At 52.0% G+C, this 22,113-nt stretch overlaps 1 long non-coding RNA gene across 1 annotated transcript; it reads right to left on the bottom strand.

The window, feature by feature from the left end:
* Nucleotides 1-1,981: 1,981 nt before the first annotated feature.
* LOC110342685 lies at nucleotides 1,982-19,110 on the bottom strand. Its single transcript, XR_002384831.2, has 2 exons — nucleotides 18,986-19,110; nucleotides 1,982-3,352 (listed from the first exon to the last, which is right to left on the bottom strand). It is a non-coding gene; the product is annotated as an uncharacterized LOC110342685 (long non-coding RNA).
* Nucleotides 19,111-22,113: the final 3,003 nt, after the last annotated feature.

Here is a 22,113-nt window from a genome sequence, read left to right as displayed (position 1 = left end):
GGAGAGATGGCTCAGAGGTTAAGAGCACTTGGTTGATCTTCCAGAGGACCTGAGTTCAATTCCCAGCACCCACATGGTGGTTCACAACCATCTTTAACGAGATCTGGTGCCCTTTTCTGGCATGGAAGTGTATATGCAGGCGGAACACTGTATGCATGAGAAATAAATAAATCTTAAAAAAAAAAAGTAACATAGACTGAGCAAGGAGGAGCAAGCCTCTGCTTCAGCTCCTGCCTCCAGGCACCTGCCTTGAATTCCTGCCCTGACTTCCCTTAACGATGGATTGTGACCCAGAGATGTAAGTGAAATAAACCCTACCTCCAAAATCATCTTTGATCATGGTGTTTATCACAGCCATAGAAACCCTAGCTGAGACAGTCCCTTGGGGTCCACAGTGTCTCCATCAGAAGGAAGAGGATGGTGTTTTTTTGTCCTGAAGTCTGGAGCAACGCAGTGTGATTGGCAGCCCTCACACCCAGCCACAGCATCCCCTCTCTCCAAAGCCTCGTCACTAAGGCCACAGTGTGGCGTGTTCCTCTGCCACATTCCCTCCATCCAGAGCTTCCACTCCCATCCCTCGTCACGCCTCCCAGAACCTTGAGAGAACCCCGTGCTCAGAGGGAAGGTGCAGTTCTCAAGAGCAAAGGGAGGTTGGAGGGCAGCCGGGCTGTCAGAGAACCTCCAGGCACGCCAACCCTGTGCCCAGCTTTCACTGCATTTGTGGTCCACAGATGAGAAGCAGAACACAGCCCCAGGACCCTCACCATCCCTCGAGCGGCTGGGTCAGGGGAGCCAGGGACAGGGCTCTAAGAAATGTGGCTAGAAAGGGGGCAGCCATGACTTACAAAAGGCTGTGAAAGGGACCATGGGCGTGGTGGGCAGCATGGGGGTACTGAGGATAGCCTGAGGGTATCTTACATTGTCACAGAGATGAGACTTGATGAAAAATGGGTCTGTGGAGAAAACAAGAAGGGGGGAGAAGGGAGAGAGAGAGACAGAGAGAGAGAGAGGGAGAGAGGGGGGAGGGAGGGAGGGAAGAAGAGAGAGACAGAGAGAGAGAACAAAACAAAACAGGAGGGAGAAAGAGACAGCAGGGAGGGAGGACAGTAGCCAGCTAAGATAAGAAAAGGAAGGATAGTTTCAGAGCTAGGAAACTCTGTGTCCTTTTAGACTCCGCCCCTAACCCTCCAGGATCTTCACACCACCCTTTGTAGCAGGCTCCCTCTGACTCAAGGCCACTGCTCACTCCATAGCCTGCTCTTCTGAGGACAACAGAAGCAGACCTATCACGGTTGGGTCGCATCGTTTGCTCCCAGGAACCCTGCCGTGGTTCCGCTATGATGAAGCCCCTCCGTCCCCCACAAACGCTTGAGCTGCAGGTTTGGATGATGCCCCGTGCAGTTGTGTCCAGATCTGGGGCTTTGGGAAGGAGTCTGGATTTAGCCTCCACCCCACCCTCCTGGGTGACTTAATCTCCAGGTGGGGCCATAGTTTGATGATGTCACTGTGAGGTTCCCGTAAGACCTAAGTGGCAGTGGGCATGACCTGGAAAGATGACTCTTCTTGTCCGCAGCCTGTCTCCTGTGCTGCCTCTGTTTACAGACCGCCCTGAGGTGAGCCCCTCTGCCCCATCATTTGTCCCCACATGACACTCTGACTCCCCACAGCCCAGAGGCATCACAGCCAGGGAACACATGGCTGCCAAAGCCCAGTGAGTAACTGATGGGGAAGTCCTGTGTATGTGCAAATAAAGCACTGTTGGCCAATAGGGAAGCAAGATAGGTGGAACCGGGAGTCTAGGAGGATTCTGGGAAACGTAGTGAAGGGAGTAGTCGCCATGCGCTTCCCGGGGAAGAGGGGACACAAGTATGCGTGCTCAGTAAGATAGGCCTTATAAAAATATATACTAGTAATTATGGGTCAATAATGAAGTCAGAGCTAGCCAATGAGAAACAATAGCAAATGACCAACAGCTTCATAATTAATATAGTGTCCTGTGTGTTATTTTGGGGTTCAGACAGCTCAGCAGGACCCAGGCGGCGGGCGGGAAGAGTACACATTACAAGTAACAATTCCTTAAACTGGAAGTCACAGTCTCCATCCATGGTTCTGTTTGTGAAGCGCTGGGGAGGCGAAGCCTACGGCATCCTGGTTTCTAGGGAGGATGGAGAGTCTGGGCCCTCACTCTTCATGCTGGCCCCTCGCCGGATACGTGACACACGGCCAGTGCTAAGCAAGCTTCAGGCAAGGCCCAGGCTGCCTTGCAGCCTCACAACAACACTTCTCTGGCCACAGCGTGTGACCCCTTCTGTGTCCTCGTTCCATTTCTGAACCCTGAAACGGAACTCAAGGGAGGAGCTGACCCATACAGGGCCAGGCACTTGGTGTCCACCGCAGCTGCTGCCCTCAGGATCCGTTCGTAGGAAGAGCTCACACCCAACAGTCAAGGATGGCCCCTGTCCCACACCGCCTGCCCCCGACAATGAAGGAGAGGACGCTGGGGGGCGGCAGCCAGAGTAGCCGTTCTCTGCAGCTGATCGGGTCCCACGATGAGCGCGGCCGCGGCGCTCAGATCTTCATAGTCAGGTCTCAGCCACTGGTCATTTTACTCATCTTAAACGTTTTCGTTAGCATAGATTAGTCGCGCAGGTATCATGTATTTCTGTCATCATCTCCCCTCACCCTCTTTGGCCCTCCTCTCACTCTTGCTGGTCGGCTTCCGTTCCCCAGCCAATCACCCGTCCACTTTCAAGGATTTTTTTCTTTTTTCTTTTCTTTCCTTTTTTTTTTTTTTTGTGGCCCAAAGAGCTTCACTGAAGTTACTCGTTACTGTTAGGACCATGAGTGAGGGGTCATAAGCAGGATCGTGAGTAACTCACCAGCGGCTACGCCACTGAAGAAAATGCCTGCCCACCCACCCACAGCCACCTTTCACTTGTCCCTACATCCTCACTAATAGGTGCGGCTTCAGGGGCCCCTTTCCATTCCACGAGGAGGGGATGCCAGCGGGCCCAACCCCACGTGGAAATAAGTGAGTGGTTCTCAAATTCTTAAATTTGAATTTATTCGTACGAATCAATCCCATCCCAGAGAGTACCATCTCAGCATCTGGGCTCCAAAGGATGCTCTCGCCTTCCCTCGACGGGCATCATCGTCTCAAGGAAGGAGGCCGGGAAACGCTAATGGGCAAGATGGTGTGCGACCGCCAGGCAGAGCTGCTGCAGACCAGTGCTCAGGGGCCAGCCAGCCTGGAACCAGCTTCTGGGTGACTGTGAGTAGGTCCTTGGCAGAAGTGTTTGGGCACATGATAAGAGAGCTCCATCTTCAGGGCCGCAAATGAAGAGTAAATGTTCTGAAAAAGAGGAATGAAATAGGCTCCTCCATCGCGCACGCGCACGCGCGCTCCGTGCGAAGGCTGATGGATGCCGCCCTTCAGAATCAACAGAGAGTTTATTTAGAGACTTGGGAGGGGGAGGGGGCGGGGGCGGCGGCGTGAACAAATATTCCCCCAGCTGGTCTGAGATCTGTAAATAATATTCTGCAATAATGAAAGTTATGAACCAACAGTTCTTATGGAGAAGAGAAAATATTGGCAAATAAAACCGCTTGGTGCCCAGACTATAAACTACCATTTGAAATGGAATTGAAATGCTCACCTTGTCCACCAAGGGGAGCAGGGGCAGAGGCCAGACCGGATGGGAGCAGGGAGGAGGCGGGGAACCCAATCCCCAGGCCCCCAGCCTTGGCGCCTGTCCATCTACTTGTGAGCGGAGTCCCACCACGAGCCCCCCACCTGCACACTGGTACTTAATTGCTCATAAAAATGATTTGCTGAGCATTTAGTGTTTTTAATAAACTGGGGGTGCAGAAAAAAAAGATGACATCTGGGAGAACGTCGGCTTTTACCTTTCAAGTTATTAAAAAGGAAGCCACAGAAAAGGAGGAAAGTCAGACACGGAGCAGGGAGAGAGGTGACTCGGAGAAAGGGAACACAGTGTACCCATGTGACCAGAAGACAACCCACAGCTGGGTGGACAAGCTTCCTTGTACATTTTCCAGGGCCTCTGTCCCTGAGTGAGTGGTTGTGAGTGCCCGAATTATGTCTTCCCCATCTCGGGACAAAGAGACTGATCACCCTCTCAGTCTGCCTTTGAAACATGCAGGGAAAAGGTCCAAGCTGGAGGTTTGGAAATTCTGTGGGCAGAAAGCCGACCTGCCCTGCATATGACTCCCTCCCTTTACTGAGCAGCCCTGGCACACAGGAGATGATCCATAAGCTCAGGCTAGCCCTTCCTGCAGTGAGCAGCCCTGGCACACAGGAGATGATCCATAAGCTCAGGCTAGCCCTTCCTGCAGTGAGCAGCCCTGGCACACAGGAGACGATCCATAAGCTCAGGCTAGCCCTTCCTGCATGCTGAGCAGCCCTGGCACACAGTGAGACGATCCATAAGCTCAGGCTAGCCCTTCCTATGCTGAACAGCCCTGGCACACGTGAAATGATCCATAAGCTCAGGCTAGCCCTTCCTGCAGTGAGCAGCCCTGGCACACAGGAGACGACCCATAAGCTCAGGTGCACAAACCCTCATCAGACAGTTGGTGCCCTCTGAGAGAGTTGCATTTGTAATTTCCAATATATAACAACAATTAATAGAGGCCACGGATCTGAGAGAGAATGGGCAGGAATACACGGAAAGTGTTGGAAGGGAAAAAATGGAAGGGGAAATTATTATATTTTAATTTCAAAAACTAAAAAATACATCGATTTTAAATTTTCTGACATGCTGTGTCTAGAGGTAGAATGCTATCACGTATGAGTCCTGCATTCTATCCCCAACACTTCCCAAAAGAATTCCAGTGAATGGCAGGATTCTATCCCCAACACTTCCCAAAAGAATTCCAGTGAATGGCAGGATTCTGGGTCTGCAACCGACAGTCAGCCAGCACTCCGTTTAATCCTCGGCCTTCGGATAAAGTTGCATCTAATCTGTTCCACCACTGTGTACCAAGTGCCCCAGACCTCCTGTGCCTCCCCCTGGCTACAGGCTCTCCAGAGGAGGGCAACGCCAGCCCAAACATGTCACTGGAAACAAGCCCACCACACAGCCCCTGAGCGCGATTGCTTCTCTGTCCTCATACCGGGCTGTGGAACCCACGCTGAGCAGCCACTGGGCACAAGTGTCAGCTCCTAAATCAAAGACATACATCACCGGCCGCCAAATTAACACATTTTATGGAGCTGTAAATGATTTTATGATAAATAGGAACCCAGGGTTATGAATCAGGTTATGCAATCGCTTTCGTCCCCCTCTGCCCCGATCCCTGTTGCTTTCAATTGAGAAGCAATACAGGGGGCGTGGAGTGACATTTAGTTACATTAAATTGCAAGCAGGCCTTTCCTCCTCTCCGTCTCCCCCACATAAAAATGAGGATTAATGCCCCCTTCAGCAGCTCCAAGGCCTTGTTCAGCCACGGTAAAGGACTTGACGCCCTGGGTCTCTGTTGGTTAATTCAGGAGGCTCCGGTCCATCCTGGAGAGTCCCGAAGGCCATGACTGGGCAGCACTCCACTACACAGGATGCTCATTAGCTAGTCGGAAGATGAAAAGGAAGAAAACAAGGGGCCAGAAAGTGCAGAATTCATCCGGAGAGGGTGACTCGGGGAGCCAGTGCTGCCACCTCAAGCTCTACAGCTGGGCGCCCTCAGGCAACCTCAGTAATATGGACCCCCACTTTCTTAGATCCCTGTGCGAGGACCCTGTGGGATGGCTCAGGGGTCAGGCGGGCTTGGCAGCTTCTAGGACCATGGTTTACCAAGGAGACAAGGGATAAAGAGCTAAGCCATCAGGAGATGGGTAGGGAGACGACGGAGGTGAAGGAGACAGGTGGTGCTATGCTTGGCTGCCAGCACTATGCATCCCTGGGGAAGCCTTGACGCTACCAGGCTTCTGGTCATCCTACTTTCCCTAGACTTAGGCACCAGCTCCCCAACCACGACATCAACCTTTAGCTCAGGGAGCGAGGGAGGGGGATGCCTTTCAAAGAGTTGTCAGAACTAAGAACATGTCTCTGGCCGGGCGTTGGTGGCACGCACGCCTTTAATCCCAGCACTCGGGAGGCAGAGGCAGGCGGATCTCTGTGAGTTCGAGACCAGCCTGGTCTACAAGAGCGAGTTCCAGGACAGCCTCTAAAACAATACAGAGAAACCCTGTCTTGAAAACAAAAAGAGCAGGCCTCTGAAGAAATGGCTGAGTGCTGAGGGTGGAGGGGATGGGGAAGAGGCACGAAATGACAGGAAAGGAGAGAGAGTACAAGTGTCATTGAGACCTAGTGCTTGGGCAGGACCGTGTCTTCTGCAGGTAGACTCTGGAGCGGCGTAACCCCTATGTCTTTCCTTCATCCACCTATCTGTCATCTTCCCAGCCACCTGCTGCTGGGCTGGGCCACCCAGAAGAACCATCAGTTGTCTCCTCAAGTTAAACTCTTGTCTTCGCTGACAGAAAACTCACACCTTGAATGTACCCCCTGACAAGGGCATGCGGGGAGGGAGCTCTCACCCGGGGCCATGCCGGTGGGTGATGGGGAGGCAGAGCATATGGGCTTCCTTCCCAGGCTGGGTGATCCATGCGCCTCTACTTACAGGTTCCTCTGCACACGCGTTCCCAGGCACCTGTCCGAGTCTCTGGTGGCCCATGATGAGTTTTATAAGTATGTAGCATGAAAACTAAAAGACCTACACACAGATATTGGGGTTCAAGCTTCAAGATGAAGATCAGAGAAGCAAAGCAGCCAAACCAGTAGATCTTACCTCTGCTCAGCTGAAACGGCAATCCTGTCTCCACGAATCCTCAGAAGCAAAAGGCTCTCCTGTCTCCTCCTCATATTCCTTTCTCCAGTCAGCCATATCACACCTGTCTCTACCTCCCTAGTGCTGAGATTAAAGGCGTGTGATCCCAGGTGCTGAGATCACCTTTGTGTGAGCTGTTTCTTTTAGGACTGGATCAATTTTGTGTAGTCAGTGTGGCTTTGAACTAACAGAGATCTGTCTAGCTCTCTGAGTCCTGGGGTTACAGGTGTGCACCACCACTGCCTGACCTCTACAGCTTGTGGCTGACTTTGCCTTCTGAATCCTCGGGCAGGCTTCAATAAATCATAAATAATATACCACCACATAAACAGACATAATTCATGGAGATTTTGAAAGTAATAGGCCATTTCCAGGGCTCAGAAACTAGAACAAGCCACCTGTGCCGGTTAATTTGTCAACACCACACAAGTTAGCATCGTCTGGGAAGCGGAAACCTCGACTGAGAAAAATGCCTCCATCAGAATGGCCTTTAGGCAAGTCTGTGGGGCATTTTCTTGAACAATAATTAATGTAGGAGGGCACTGTGGGCAGTGCTGCCCCTGGGCAGGTGGTCCTAGGTTGTATAAGAAAGCAGGCTGAGCAAGCCACCGGGAGCAAGCCAGTGAGCAGCGCCCCTCCATGGCCTCTGCTTCAGTTCCTGCCTCCAGGCTCCCACTCCCCTTCACGATTGGTCTGTAGCCAAGCTGCAAGCTGGAATAACTCCTTCCCTCCCCTAGTTAGTTTCAGTCGAGATGTTTAGTTCGCCAATGGAAAACAAACTAGAAAGGCGCATTTGTGGTTATAAATGGAGATCTCAGTCTCCACCTTCTGATTCACCTGCTTCCAGACAGCAGGAAAAGCCATATGTGTAGTTGTCACTGCTCAAAAATACACCAAAGGATTCCCAAGAATTAGACCGGGTAACACTAAGATTAAGCAGAGCTGAGAACAAGAAGCATCCAGCACACATTCCACTGTGGGTGGGAAATAAATCTCTGGTTCGGCAGTCAACACTGGGCTTTGCAAATGTCTGGCATTCAGAATGTGTTCCCGCGTGTGTGCATGCGTGCTTGCTTGTGTGTGTGTGTGTGTGTGTGTGTGTGCACGTGTGTAAGGCCAATGTCTTCCTCAATCATTCTCCTCCTCATTTTTTGAGGAGGGCCTCACAGAGAACCTGGAACTCGCTAATTTGGTTAGACTTCCCAGCCAATGATCCCCAGGCATCTGCCAGTCTCTGCCACTCTGCACTGGCACTACAGACATGTGTCACCTTGTGTCTTCAGTGTTGGCACTACAGATGTGGTGTGTCACCGTATGTCTTAGTTGTTTTCCTGCGGCTGTGAAGAGATGCCATGACCAATGCAGATTACAGAAGAAAGAGTTTATCTGGGGCTTACAGTTGCAGAGGGTAAGTCCATGACGAACAAGGCAGGGAATGTGACAGCAGGCAGGCTGGCTGTTGGGATATTACATCCTGATCCACAAGGATGAGACAGGGAGATAGACACTAGTAAGAGCGGGGTCTTTTGAAACCTCACATCCCACTCCAGTGACACACCTCCTCCCCAAAGGCCACACCTCCTAATCCTTCCCAAACAGCTCCACCCACTGGGAGCCATCAAATATATGAACCTATTGGGCCATTGTTGTTCCAACCACCATATCACGCCTGACCATGATGGCATTTTCATACATGTCATTACACTCTGATATTATTTATCCCCCCCCCCTTGCTGGTCCCTTCATTTCTGCCATCAGCGTCCCTCCTGGTTCTCTGTCAGGTGTCCCATTACACTCCTGTATTCTGCCTCCTCTCCCCCACCCCAACATTTGTGCGTGATGATGGCATGTGCCTCCTGATGCCGTGACAGGCTTCACAGACGGTGAGATCCCTCAGTGATGAGCTCACCCCGTGACAGCTCAATGTGGACTCCAGGAGAATGTAGCAGAGGGCACCCAGCCCTAACTAGCACGGCTCCTGGGTGGCAGGACACAGAGCCTCCCTCGCCTGCATCCTCCGACCTCACTCAAATGCTGTGACCCTGGTGGGGCTTGGGAGCCAAGATGCCTCTGTGCTGACACTCTGAGGCAGGGGATCCCTTATGAGGTCTCATTTACCAAGACGCTTCTGAACAGGGAATTCATTTCCTGGTAGAAGCCTCCAAGGCAGCCCACAGCATCCACCTCTCAAACCCAGACTTCCTTGAGAAAAGGCCCCCTGGGAGCTCAGGCTTCTAAATGACAAGCGCAGCTTATGATGTTGGCACCGTGACCAAAGACATCATGTAGGCCAGACAAGGATGCCCTCAGAACTCGGTGTCTCGTCTGGACCCTCATGGGAGCAGTCATCAAAAAATCCACAGGACCCACCTCTCTCGGGTGCAAAGCTCATTTACTCCCTCTGGTCCCACGTGGACTCCTCTGTACCGTGCCTCAGGAAACACCTCTGTACCCTCCAGACAGTGGGCAGGACAGCGGGACAGGCTGTACCAGCCCCCAGAGACATAGATAACCAGACTCACCACCCCCTCAGAGCCCAGGCTCAGCCCTTACCAGGCTTCTGACAGATGGGACCTGGGAAAGGGCAGGAGGGACCTCTGAAGGAGCCCAGCGCACACTCTGCCCAAGGGAAAACTAGTTATGAGGCAGAGCCATGATGGCTTCTGACCTTGGTGCTGAACCAGCAGGCATGGTCTGCCCGGAAAACACCTGAGAACCACCTGGGTCAGAGCTCAATAGACAGAGGCATACCATAGCCCTGGGTATACTGCCAAAGCCTCCACTAAGTCAGCAGGGACAACACAGAGACAGCATGCTTCTCTGTTTCTCCCAGAAGCATTTGCTCCTAAAGGGTTTTCACTTCAGCACTTGCTGGGCCTGTGCTAATTATAGACCTGGGCACAAAGGTGCCGGAGCCTGGACCACCCTGTGAAGGAGACTTCATAGAAGATGGTTATAAACATGCATATGTATGCATATACAGGAGAGAGAGGGAAGGAGAGGAAAGGAGAGAGAAGGAGAGACAGATAAAGAGAGACAGAGAGAGGGGGATGGAGGAAGAAAAAAGACAGAGGGAGGGAGAAAGAGAAAGACAGAAAGAGACAGACAGAGGGGGAGAGAGAGACAGAGAGAGTGAGGGAGAGACAGACAGACAGACGGGGAGGGAGAGAGAGACAGACAGAAGGAAGGAGGAGAGAAACAGAGAGTCAGAGGGAGGGAGACACAGAGAGAGAGAGAGAGAGAGAGAGAGAGAGAGAGAGAGAGAGAGAGAGAGAGAGAGAGAGAGAGAGAGAGAGAACGGGCACCCTGATGGCACACGCACACAACACTCCCAGAGCTGTGTGGTCATGAGGACACCTTGCAGAGGAACTGTGGCTACGTAGAAGGACACTCACAGACCACTCTGGAAACAAAGACCTCAGGAGGCTAAGAGAGAGCCCATTGGGGAAATGAGAGGCTGGTGTGGGCCAGGAGACTCACAGCCAACTCCATGCCCAACCTGAGCTCCCTGCTTCCCAGTCCGATGTAGGAAACTACTCTGCAAACTCCTTTCATCACAGGCTGAGCCCCAGAACCATGCCCCTCCACCCACTGTGATGAGCTAAAACCCTTCTTTATAAAGCCACTTCTCTCGTGCATTTTCATAGCAACAAGAAATGTAATGAACACACCTGAAACCCCACAGCAAGGCATGTCCATGAGGCCCTTGGGAGACCATCCAGCTGACCCCTCCTTTACAAAGAAGGGTAAACAGATATTCCCTCCCAGCTTATATGTATCACTTTCAACAGATCTTTCCAGTCCCCGTGATAAACCCTCCACCCCAGGAGGACCAGCCACGGAGGTCATTTTTCCAGACACTGGTGCCACAGATGGGCAGAGCTGTCCCCAGTCACAACCCTGTGTCTGGTGAGCAGAGTGTGCCAATCACTGACACATATGCTACCAGCTAGCAGTAACGTCACAGAGCCTCGATGACAGAGAAGTTATGGTTGCACAGCATGGCCTAGGCTTGACATCCAGAAAAAGTCTTTCATTTTGCAAGCATCCGCCCTGGGTTTGCATCATTTTAACACTCCACAAGACTCAACAGCATAAAGCACTCTGGGCTCAAGGCATAGGAGAACATTTGTCTGGGGAAAGCCTGGAGCCATGAGCTCAGCAAGCTTCTTCTGGGAAGTTACATTTTTAATTTATACTGGAAAGAACAGCCAGGAGCCAAACTTCGGTTACTCAGACCTGGACCACACTCTCCCAAAGTGTACAGAATGAGTCGTCATTTGAATAAAACAGGCCTACGGTGTTCATTTCAGCCCTAGAGTTCCATCTCCCAAGCAACGTGAGGATGCAAGAAGACCGTGTCTACCCTGTGAGCTTGATGGCTGCCCAAGTCCCAAAGGTGTCCTGACATACAAGATGGTGATGTTAGTGGGTGTGGTAGCCTGATGTTGTGTCAGGAAATGAGCTGATGTTGGAAGAGGCCCCAAACCACTGAGAAACATTGTATCCAAATTGCCCAAGTATGTCCTTTAAAAATCACACACAGGTAAAAAAAATCCACTCAAAGAATGAAATTTTATGGGACAGAGGAGGGAAAGCAATGTATCTATATGGCTCCCATTCCACGTTGCAACTAACCTTTAAAATTCACCCCTTGTTGACGTTCAGTTTAGCATCAAAGCAGAAAAATCTACAATCACCCAAGACAGCTTTCACAGCCCCCTGTTCCTCGGGTCTACGTGAAACCATATTGTCTTCATATATTTCAAACGAAAACAACATTTGTGACAGGTTGACTATCGAAGCTGTTCTGAAACCCAGCCATGCTCTCACAGGCAGAGCAGCAAGGCAGGCTGCTGGGAAGTGAGGCAGCATCTGGCTCTTGCTGCGCAGTGCTATAGGGAAAGGGACCTCTCCTCCCTTGGCGTGAGGGTAGAAGGGAGAACACTTCGTTGTGCTAGTGCATGCAGGGTGTAAGCCAGGAGAGTATCAGAGGACAAAAGAGAGGGAGTCAGGGAGTGAAACAAAGGGGGGGCTATGGAAAAACTCTGTGGAGACCTACTGCCTTATAACCAAATGCCTGGCTCTCGTTCTTGCCCTGCATTGAGCAGGGAACAAAGGCATCCACACGGAGAAGGTGGACCTCTCAGTCCTTACTCCCTGGATTGCAGCTGGTGAACACTCTTCACGCAGCCTGTGCGTGATGTCAGGCATTAGCATCATCAGGGGATCGTGGAACATGCTTACAGGGATATGTGGGCTGCAGAAACTCGATGCCATTACAAGGGAAGTGAATGTCTGCTGGTTTTGCCAGTCACACTGGTCTGGAGTAATCCCCTGGAGACTTTTGAGGACGACTTGTTAATCCCAAAGATAGGAGGAAAAAAACCACCAACCCAAATTGTTATGGCTGAGTTAATTAAAGCAAACAATTAATAAAATAAAGGTGTTTGTTAAAATTATTATACACAGGCTGCCTCTCCCTAACTCTGGGTCCAAAAGGTCAGCATTGGATGCAGGGAAGGTAAGGCTTTTGTAGCTCAAGGGTAGGAAGTTTCCAATGGGGGCTTTGGTAGGCAAATAGGTGGGGTTACAGATACAGAATTTAACAAGGTGGTCATGGCAACGGGTGGTCATAATAACCTTTTGAAACAAGGGTACAGTTGCAAATTGGTCGTAACAACATTTTGAACCAAAGACACGGTGTCGTTTCCTGTAACAGACTGTACGGAACCATCTGTAGTTAAGGTTACAGGTGGGGCATAGCTCAACCCTTGAGACACAGGTTCATAAACAGGAATGAACCTAGTTTATCTTTACTATTAGATGGCTTTCAAGCCCAAAATGGGGGCAGGCTGGCTCATCACACTGCGTCCTCTTTAACTGACTGCTGGACAGATGGGTGAACCAAAGCTGACCCAGGCCCCTCGCAGATGTGAGACCATTAGGTCTCCTTTGACCTCTCCAGTGTTAATACTGGTCACACTGTCCCCTGCCACTCCTCCAGCCCTCTTGGAAAGGCAGGACCTAAGGAAACAGCCAATGAGGGGAGTCTGTCTAGCTGCTCTCAAGGAGTACCAAGCCATGCACGGCTTCACACAATGGAAGAACTCCACCCCTCCCTGGGTCCTATGTGTCCTGGTTAGCTTTAACTGTCAATACAGCTTAAGAGTTATCTGGGGGGGGGGGCTGGAAGATGGCTGGGTGGTTAAGAGCATTGCTGTTCTTCAACAGGACCCAGGTTCAGTTCCCAGCACCCACAGGACAGTTCACAGCTGTCTGTAACTCCTGTTCCAGGAGATCTGATCCTCACATACCTGCAGGCAACACACCTATGTCCATAAAATAAAAGTAATTGTTTTTTTTAAAAAAAAAAAAGAGTTATCTGAAAGGAAAGCTTCGGATGGTAAACTGCCCCATCAGGCTGGCCTGCAGGTGTGTCCGTGATTGTCTCGTTAACTGATGTAGAAAGAGCCCAACCTGCTGTGAATGGCACATCCCTAAGCCTGAACTATAAAGGGAGCTAGCTGAGTGTAAGCTGCTCTGTGAATTAGCCAGTAAGCAGCAGGTTCTCTGTAAAGTGAGTTCCTTGGTGGGACAGTAAGAGGGCCTTCCTCAACTTCCTCAACAACTGTGATCTGGAATAAAACCTCCCTGCCCCTAAGTTGCTTTGAGCCAGTGTTTTAATCACAGCAACAGAGCTGAAACTGAAAACCACAGTTTCATTGTGTAGCCCAGGATAGCCTCATATTTGCAGCTGTCCAGAAGGGGCTAAAGGCAGAAGCTACATGACTGGCTCCTTGAAAAAGTTCCAACAAGCTTGGGCAGGCTCTCTGTTTAGGGGGCATCTCCCTCAGCCTTGGAGCTTTTTTTTAATTAATTAATTAATTTATATATTTATTTATTCTACATCCCAGCACAGTTCCCCCTCCTTCCTCTCCTCCCAGTCCCTCCTCCTCCCTTCACCCCCTCTTTTCTGACCCCCCTAATCCACTCCTCCTCCATTTCTGTTTAGAAAAGGGTAGGTCTCCCGTGAGTATCAACAAACATGGCATATCAAGTTGTAGTAAGAATAAGCACTGCCCCATGTTTTAAGGCTGGGCAAGGCGACCCAGTATGGGGAGTAGGGTCCCAGAAACCAGTAAAGGAGTCGGAAACATCCCCTGCTCCCACTATTAGAGGAGTCCCACAAGATTACCAAGCTACACAATTGTAACATATATGCAGAGTGCCTAGTTCAGTCCTAGGCAGGCTCCTCCTTCATCATCTACCTCCCAGATAAAGCCAGCAGGTACTGAGAAACCTTTGCCGCAAGGCAGGCTGGGAAATGTAGTCTCCTTATGCATGTGGCCATAGTGTGCCCAGAGGTCAGAGAAACAAGAGAGCCCATCTGACCTGATCACATGCAACTCAAAGCCTGAAGCCTCCAGCAGGTTCAGAGCCTATTCCAGCACGTCTGAACAGTGACCTATGAGTGAGTAAAAGCTATCTGACACGTGCACATACACGGCGTGCCACGGGCCATGGGGTCAAGGTCAAATCCCATTGGAAACAGCAGAAATCCAGAGACGAACAGCACCACCCAGTGGTCAAGAGATGAAGCCCTAAGCAGATCCCCATCCCACCAGGCTCAACTTCCTCCCACATTTCCCAAGGTTCCCAACACTCCTCCAGGGACACCTGACTCCTGAAGGACACCCAGAACATGCCTCCATCCGCAAGACCTCCACCTCACATGCCTTGCCATGCCTTCCCACCTCGGTACTCTTATCCTGGATGTCCCCCGAAGGAATACTCCATGAGCAGAACCCGACCCCATGTCTATTCCGCAGAGAAGCTGCCTCTGCCCCATGTCTCCTACAACCTCCTGCTGCCTCCAGATTCTTCCCGAGTTCATATCCTGACTTGATGCAATCACAGCCTGAAACAGCGCGGTCCCGTGTAGCTTGCCTTCTGTGCCTCCCGGGGGGGAGTATGGGGAGTAGGGGGAGCACAGACAGGTGCCCATTCCCAGAATTTACCCATTCCCAGGACTCCTGGAGTTCTCAGAGAATACTGGGGGAATAAATAAATAGTAGGAACTTAGCCAGATGAGTATTTTAAATCTGTTAACTATCTTCACCTCTTCACAAAGAATGTTCTGAAGTCAGGAGCAGGGGATAGTCTACCTGCTCTCCACAGAGAACTCAGAGGTCTTCAGGAAGAGAAGACACAGCTTGGCCTCACTTCTATGACCTGGGCTTTCCAGACCGGGTGAAGTCAGAAGCATCTCACGGTTCACTTTTCTTTTCCCCTCACTATCCAACTCATCTTTGGGGACAATGGGGAGTAACTTTCACCCTTATTTAGTAGGGTACCAATATGAACTCTCTGAGCAGAGAGACCTAGACCAACCACCATGAGCCTACGGTCTGGGGGCTGTGACTTCCTGGCTGAGCCGGCAGCACAGTCCTTTCTACTCCAAGAGCTCCAAGAGGACTACAAACACTCCCCTATTCCTGCTCTCCTATTCTCCATACCTGAGAGGGGCTCCCCAGTCTCACATCTGCATCTCTGTCCCTCTGTCACTATACAAGCAAGGAGGTACATCATGGGTCTCTGTCCCACCCCCATCAGCAGCTACCCAGCAAGCGGAAGCATCAGCCTGTCGTGTGGGGTCCCACGGAAAACAGCCCAGGAGGATCCTTGGAGCTTTGTGAGCTAGCGCTCACGCTGGGCGCTGCTGAATTACGGCACCGCCAGGCGAATACCCACACCCCACACGTACACGGCCTAACCAGGGTGTGTGGCCGCTGTAGGTCAGTGAATTTGCCCACGGAGGACAAATATTTCACTCCTGACACCAGATGTCATGTGGGAATCAAGATTCACTGGACCCAGTACATGTTAAAGGAGGGTTTATTTAGGAGAGATTACACTTACACAAGAGGCAGGTGACTGCCACAGGTCCAGCTCCAAGGATCCTCCCAGGCTGCTTTGCCTGACCCAGCCAGCAGCAAGAGAGCATGTGCGAGCCTCTCCCCAGCCTAAATCTCGCACCTCAAGTCCACACTGTGGGTGTGGTCAGCGCCATAGGTGCCTAGTTAGATCTCTTGCTACATCAGCCCTTTTAGGACCAGCCAGGCTCACAATAAGCATGGGTCTGAAGATGACCAGGAAGAAACATGTCACACTTGAAGGATGGAACAGAGGGTCTGGGATCTAGGCTGCTCCACCTCCAGCTTCACGGAACTCAAGCAGCAGTAGCAATTGCCCAGAACTCTCACAGAGAAGAGGCAGCCAAGTTGCCCTTGGCTTCCCTCTTTCCAAACATTCCCACTCTACTCCAACCTGGAAACTTTCCAGCCTGGGAGAACTGGCTGGCATCCTGACAGGGCTGGCTCAGACCCAGACCAGACCCCTTTCTCCCTTAGGGCAGGAGGACCCCACTGAAGGACGCCAACGTTCATCGGCACCTCTGTTTTAACCGGGGATGGCTGGCTTTTCCTGGGTGCTGAAAAAACAAAGAACCCTAGCCACTGGAGGCAGGCAGGGTTAGGTATTTTGTTCAAGTGTACCGTTGAACCCCATGAGGTCAGGCTGTGGGTCTGTCCTGGTGATGTCTGCTGGAGGCTTGGGAATGGCCCAGTGTTGAGTTGAATAACAGCCCATGCTGGTCTCTCCTGGTAGCACACTCACAGGAGCTGTGGATGGCAGCCTTCACTTTCTCAGGTCCGGACCCTACTCTGCCCTGGATCGTCAGTGATAACTTGCTGCTAAGGTGTGACGTCCCTGACACCAGGCAAATCAGAATTTCCAGCAACACACAGGCCGCTGGTCACAAAAGCTACAGGACACACTTCAGTGGATCCTGCAACTCCACCGGCTACAGGAGCCCTGCCACCCTGACACTCCGGCCACAGGGAAGGAGAGTAGCTGTGCCACCCTGTGCGCCTTACAGATGGTGAAGCTGGGTGACGGCAAGGATGAGCAGTTTGCCACGGTCAGCCAATGGAGGGGAGCAGCGTGGACCCTGGAGCTCTGCTTCCCAATGACTCTTTTCCATCTGTACAGCATTCTTGGGAGCCGGTTTGTCCCTGAGGGTTGACTTGACGTTCTCTGAGTCATTCTCAACCTAAGAGACCAGGGCTACCTTCCAGAACTTCCCAGGAAAGTTACCTGCTTTGGGGGAAATAATAGCGTATAGCCTCAGAACGAAGGCTGGATGCACACCCCTCTGGGGGCACCGAGGGTACAGGACACTGACACTCTATCAAATTGGAGCCTGGGGACAGCTGCTTGGCCCCGGCTCCCCAACTGTTCATTTCCTCTTCCCCAGCTTCTTCTACATTCCCCCAAAACACCAGGAGATGCTGGTTGGCACTGAGGTTCAGCTCCCCTGAGCCATGGGCCTGGGCGTTTTCTTTTTCTCTGCTCCCTGAGACTTGGGGCTGGGACACAAACATGAGCAGAACCTTGTGCACACTAAACAAGTAACCCACTGCTGGGCCACACCCAAGACACTGCATTTTTGAGATAGGGTCTCACTGCATGGCCCAGGCTAGCCTTGAACTCACGATGATACCCCCTCTCCCCCATGTAATCCTCTCCCAAGTGCTTGTGTTACATGCATACGCCAGCATCAGGGTGCCCTAATCGCTATAAGATGTGACCTTCAATTTCAGACTCCCTCGGTGCTGTCTGTCCTAAGAGGTTTACAGCCTGGGATGGCCAGAGGTGCCTCTGAGAGAATCGCACATCTCTATCTCAGGTTAAATGGAAGGGAGGACAGCTGCAGACCCTCTGGGCCCGGACAGTTTCTCAATTAAAAGCCGAAGAGAGCTTTTCTCCCCCTGTTGACTCTGCGGCTCTGAGGCTCCATCTGTCTGACACCCACCTCTCCAAGGGCCCTCCAGCCTCCAATAACGTGTTGAGTGGCTAAAGCAGTGAAGCCAGACTTGATAGGCCACGTCGTCGAAGGGCGCTCCCAGGACCGCACACCTCGGAAACATATCGATCTGTGTTCCGCAGCTCAGAAAAGCAATCTGGGTCCTGAGAGCCACAGTGGAGAGCCGCAGAGCCTGGGGTAGGCTTTCAGTAAAGGCTGTGTTCACGAGAGAATTAGCCATTGATCTCTTGAGATAGGTTCCCAGGAAGAGCCTTCAAGCAGACACACTAAATACACCGGGGTGGGATGGGAATTGGCCCAGGTCACAGCTGTTTGGACAGATGGAGAGGATCCTGTCTCTTCTGCCCACCTGTGCTAGGTGAGATCTGAGCCACCTGACCTCACTCTTAGCGGAGGTTTTGGGGCAGGTCTAATCAGAGAAGGCTGGAAGCAAGGTTCTGACTCCAGCACCCAAGCCTGCCAAGCAGACTGCATCCATCGCCAGTCCTCACACGGGGTCTCGCCCCCTGCACCGAGTTGAATAGTGACACCTGCATGAGCTTTTCTGTATCTGAGACCGTGGACCACGGCCTTCATTGGGCATAGGGTCTTTGGAAGGGACTCAGTTAAGCAAGATGAGACTGCACAGATGAGGGACCCTGATGATGGTGTCTTTATAGGGCAGACCAGAGACTTGGAGGGGTGTCCACAGGGCCAAGGTCACACGACAAAGCAGCCAGAAACCAGACTGACTCTGTAATCCAAGAAGCTACAAGGATGTCATCCATTGTGAGCTGAATGAAGTGTAGCAAGGTCAGAGTTCACCAAAACCCCCAGAAGGACCCAGCCCCACAGACACCTTGGGTGTCTACGGGTCCCGGCTCCCCAGGAGTGAGTCTTCATCGTAGCTACTGCGGGAATGAAACCCGGCCCCACACTGCCAGTGCAGGTGAACATGCATGAATTCCCTGCCTCAAAAAGTAAGGCAGAGGGGTGACTGAGGGAGACGCCTGATAGTCACCTCCTGATTCCGTGCCTGAGTATACACGTGCAGGCACGCTGCACACACATGAACACGAACACACAACTCTGACAGACCAACAAGAAGAAAGCTCACTCCCTGTTCGTCCTCGGAGCAGCAAAGAGTATGGCAGAGGGAGGAGCCGCCTTTACAAAGGCTGAAACCACTCATGTTTTCACAGTGGGAACCATTTCTCTTCACACCCCCTCCCCTGTCATGATCCCCAGACCCTGAAAGCCTCTCCTTCCCCTTACCTCCATTCAGCCCCGTGGCATTGCCTGATGTGCTGGTTCTGGTCGGCAACCTCAGCACTGAGGCAGGCGGCATTCCCATCGGCTCTTGACCTGAGTCGGCTTGCCCTGATCGTGAGTACCTGGGGCCAAAGGCATCTAGAGGAAGGAGGCAGCGGCCACTTCCCCCAAGCACGCGGTGGCCACCGGTTTCCCCCGTCCACCTCTCCATCTTCTGGGCTCTGAGGCTTCACCCGCAGTGAAGGTGGGGTCTATAGGTTCCCCACCCCTTCAGCCCCTCCACCCCCTAAAACTCCTTGAGTCTGAGGCCGACGGCCTCTCCTTTTCCCAAACCAAAGACACTTCATGCTCTTCTCTGCAATCTGTTTGTCAAACATCCCAGAGCAAGAGCCATGCTGCTCTAGGGAGGAATCCCCTAGGAATCCTTCAGAAAATCCTCCCAGACCCATCCCGCCCAACCCTCTCAGCATGGGACACCTCTAATCAGATCAGCCTACATGCACATCAGGTTGGGGTGCAGTGGTGGACCCAACTTATTCCAAGACGTGAGCTCTCCATAAATCTGAGACACAATCCACAGCAGGAGATACCCTTGGGTCCCTAGAAATCTCGCCGTCCACTCATCCATAGCCCGCAGTGTGAGGATTCGGAGCCAGGGAGAACCAAGATCAAGTCCTGGTGTCTCCGTGGGCCTAGTGTGCTCTCTTGGCTGCCCTGCTAGGAAGCGGGTGCCAGAGTCTTGCTAGCAAGGCTGAGCCTCCCTCCTGGCTTTGCAAATGGGAGCCACAGCTCAGAGTGAAAAATGATAACTGTTCCTCTCTGATCCCTTCTTGGGAGGGACATTTAGCCCCAGAGGTGACAGCCCCTTCCTGTCTCTCCACACCATCCATGCGAGCTACTCTAAATAGTTGGCCACACTGGAGCCAAAGACCTGGCCTCCAGGGCAAAGGACACAGGGCAAGAGGATGAGACCTGCTCAGTCTCAAACCACCCAGAGCTGGACACGCCCTGGGAGCTAGAGACTGAACCACGCTCTGGGGAGGCACCCGTGCAAGAGGCCTCATGGGGCCCCGGTGAACATGGGGTCTTCCCAGTGCTCCCAATACCTACCGAGCTCCAAACTGGCATCTTGGCTGGTTCCTTAGCAGTCGAACTAGGCTTTGCCAGGCTCCCTGTTGAGCCCATGAAACACGCCTCTTTGCTGTCTCCAGTAGAAACCACTCTGCCTGATCCCCGGGCATCAGTAAGTCTAGTCTCACGTGCCTCTTATTAGCAGTGATGGTATTTAAAATAATAGAGTATGCTCGTGATGTGTGATGGAGTTTTTAAGTACTTCTGTCATGCCGGCTTCCGGGAGCATCTGTCGTTCCCCGTGGCCATTACTTATGCTGGCAATTAATGTAACAGTCAGCTGGAACTGTAGGGACAAACAGCCCTGATACCTCGGGAGTTTGTTCCAAATGGGAACTTCCTCTTCACGAACAGAGCTGCTGACACAGGGCTGGGGCTCTGAAGGGCCCTAGGAGGGCTGTTTTTGTTTTGTTTGTTTTTCCTAGAACCCTGGTTGGAGGGGGTTCTCAAAACACGGGACCCGTTTTTTTCTTCTTCTGCTGGAGACTGGGAGCAGAAGAAGCAGGGCTAAACCACTTACACACACTTAAGAATTCTTTTGGAGGTAGACTGCCATGGCTGTTCACATTTCCTAGCCAAAATGGACAAGACTGGAGTCAAACGCAGTAAGGAAAGCCACCCTGCGAGAAAATATCAGCGCTACAGGGTGAACTATGAAAGACACATCCTGGGCGTGAGCTCCCACCACCTAGGAGTGCGAGCTTCCTTGAAGAAGGGTCTGGCAGGGGTGACCGATAAGGCTGAGGCAGAGCCGAGAGATTGAGTCCTTGCGAGACGGGAAGATCGACAGCCAGAGACACACAGGGAGACACCAGATGGAGACTAAGACAGAAGTCAGGGCAATGAGTCCAGAAAGAATGTTTGCAGCCTCCGGCAGCCAAGATAGAAACGGGGTTCATCCTCACAGCCTCGGAAGGAAGCAACACCCCCTCTCCTTGTCTCTGGGCTTCTACAGACAGAACCGCGAGAGAACAAACTCCTGTTGTCCAAGCTGTCCAGGCTGTGGGCATTTGGCTATGGAGTCTGAGAAGACAAGGCTAGCAGGGAAGATGTAAGTGGGAGAGAGGAAAGGAATGGGCCTCTGCGGACTGGTTAAAACCTAAGGCAAGCAAGGTTGGCCAGCTGCTGGGACCGGGTGTGGCCCACCCTTACTTTTGCCTGCTGGGAGCTGGAGTTGTCTGTGCGGCTTCGAACCCTGGGAATTGGAGCCTGTACGGCTTTGTGCCCTGGCTGCTGACCTCACAGCTCTGAACTCCGGAGTCGGAGATGCCTTTTAGTTCATTTAGCCAGTGAGAGAAGCAAAAGCAGAGGCCGGCTGTCTGCCTGCAGGTCCTCAGCCCTGTCACTCTCCTTGCCATCCGGAGCTCTGCTCAGTCCTTGGCAGTATCCTCACTCTTTCACACACCCAGAATGGCACCCCCTGAACAGGTGGGTCCCGATGGGGGCACCGTTTGTAGACGGAGATGATGGGGGAGGTCCTTCTGTATGGTGTGAATATATGTTTCTCTTATTGGTTTAATAAAATGCTGATTGGCAAGTAGCCAGGCAGGAAGTATGGGTGGGGCTCTACCAGACTAGGAGAATGGTAGAGGAAGAGGAGGAGGGAGAGAGATGTCAGACATTTTCTGGTAAGATAAGACCATGTAGAAATACATAGATTAATAGTTACGGTTAATAGTTAAGAGAGAGCTAGACAGTAAGAAGCCTAAGCCACCGGCCAAACCAAACAGCTTAAAATTAAGATAAGCCTCTGTGTGTTTCTTTGGGTCCAAACGGCTGTGGGACCATTTGGAACACAAACTCCGTCTTCAAGGCCCTGCCCATGCAGACGAAGCACTGTTGGTGCCCTCTGGTCCAGCTCAGCAGGGAGGCCAGCTCCTACAGCTGCCTAGCCATGGTCTAGCCGAGGTCATTGTCAACCTGCCAGACAGTCATCCTCCTTCACACCACCCCAGCCCTGTCCCTCCACCTGCCACACGCCTCCTCTTCCCAGGCCAGAA

Source organism: Mesocricetus auratus, unplaced genomic scaffold (assembly GCF_017639785.1).
Source record: "Mesocricetus auratus isolate SY011 unplaced genomic scaffold, BCM_Maur_2.0 Super-Scaffold_100042, whole genome shotgun sequence".
Taxonomy (NCBI): domain Eukaryota; kingdom Metazoa; phylum Chordata; class Mammalia; order Rodentia; family Cricetidae; genus Mesocricetus; species Mesocricetus auratus.
The sequence above is the reverse complement of the archived record's forward strand: the minus strand, read 5'-3'. Positions and strand labels throughout refer to the sequence as shown.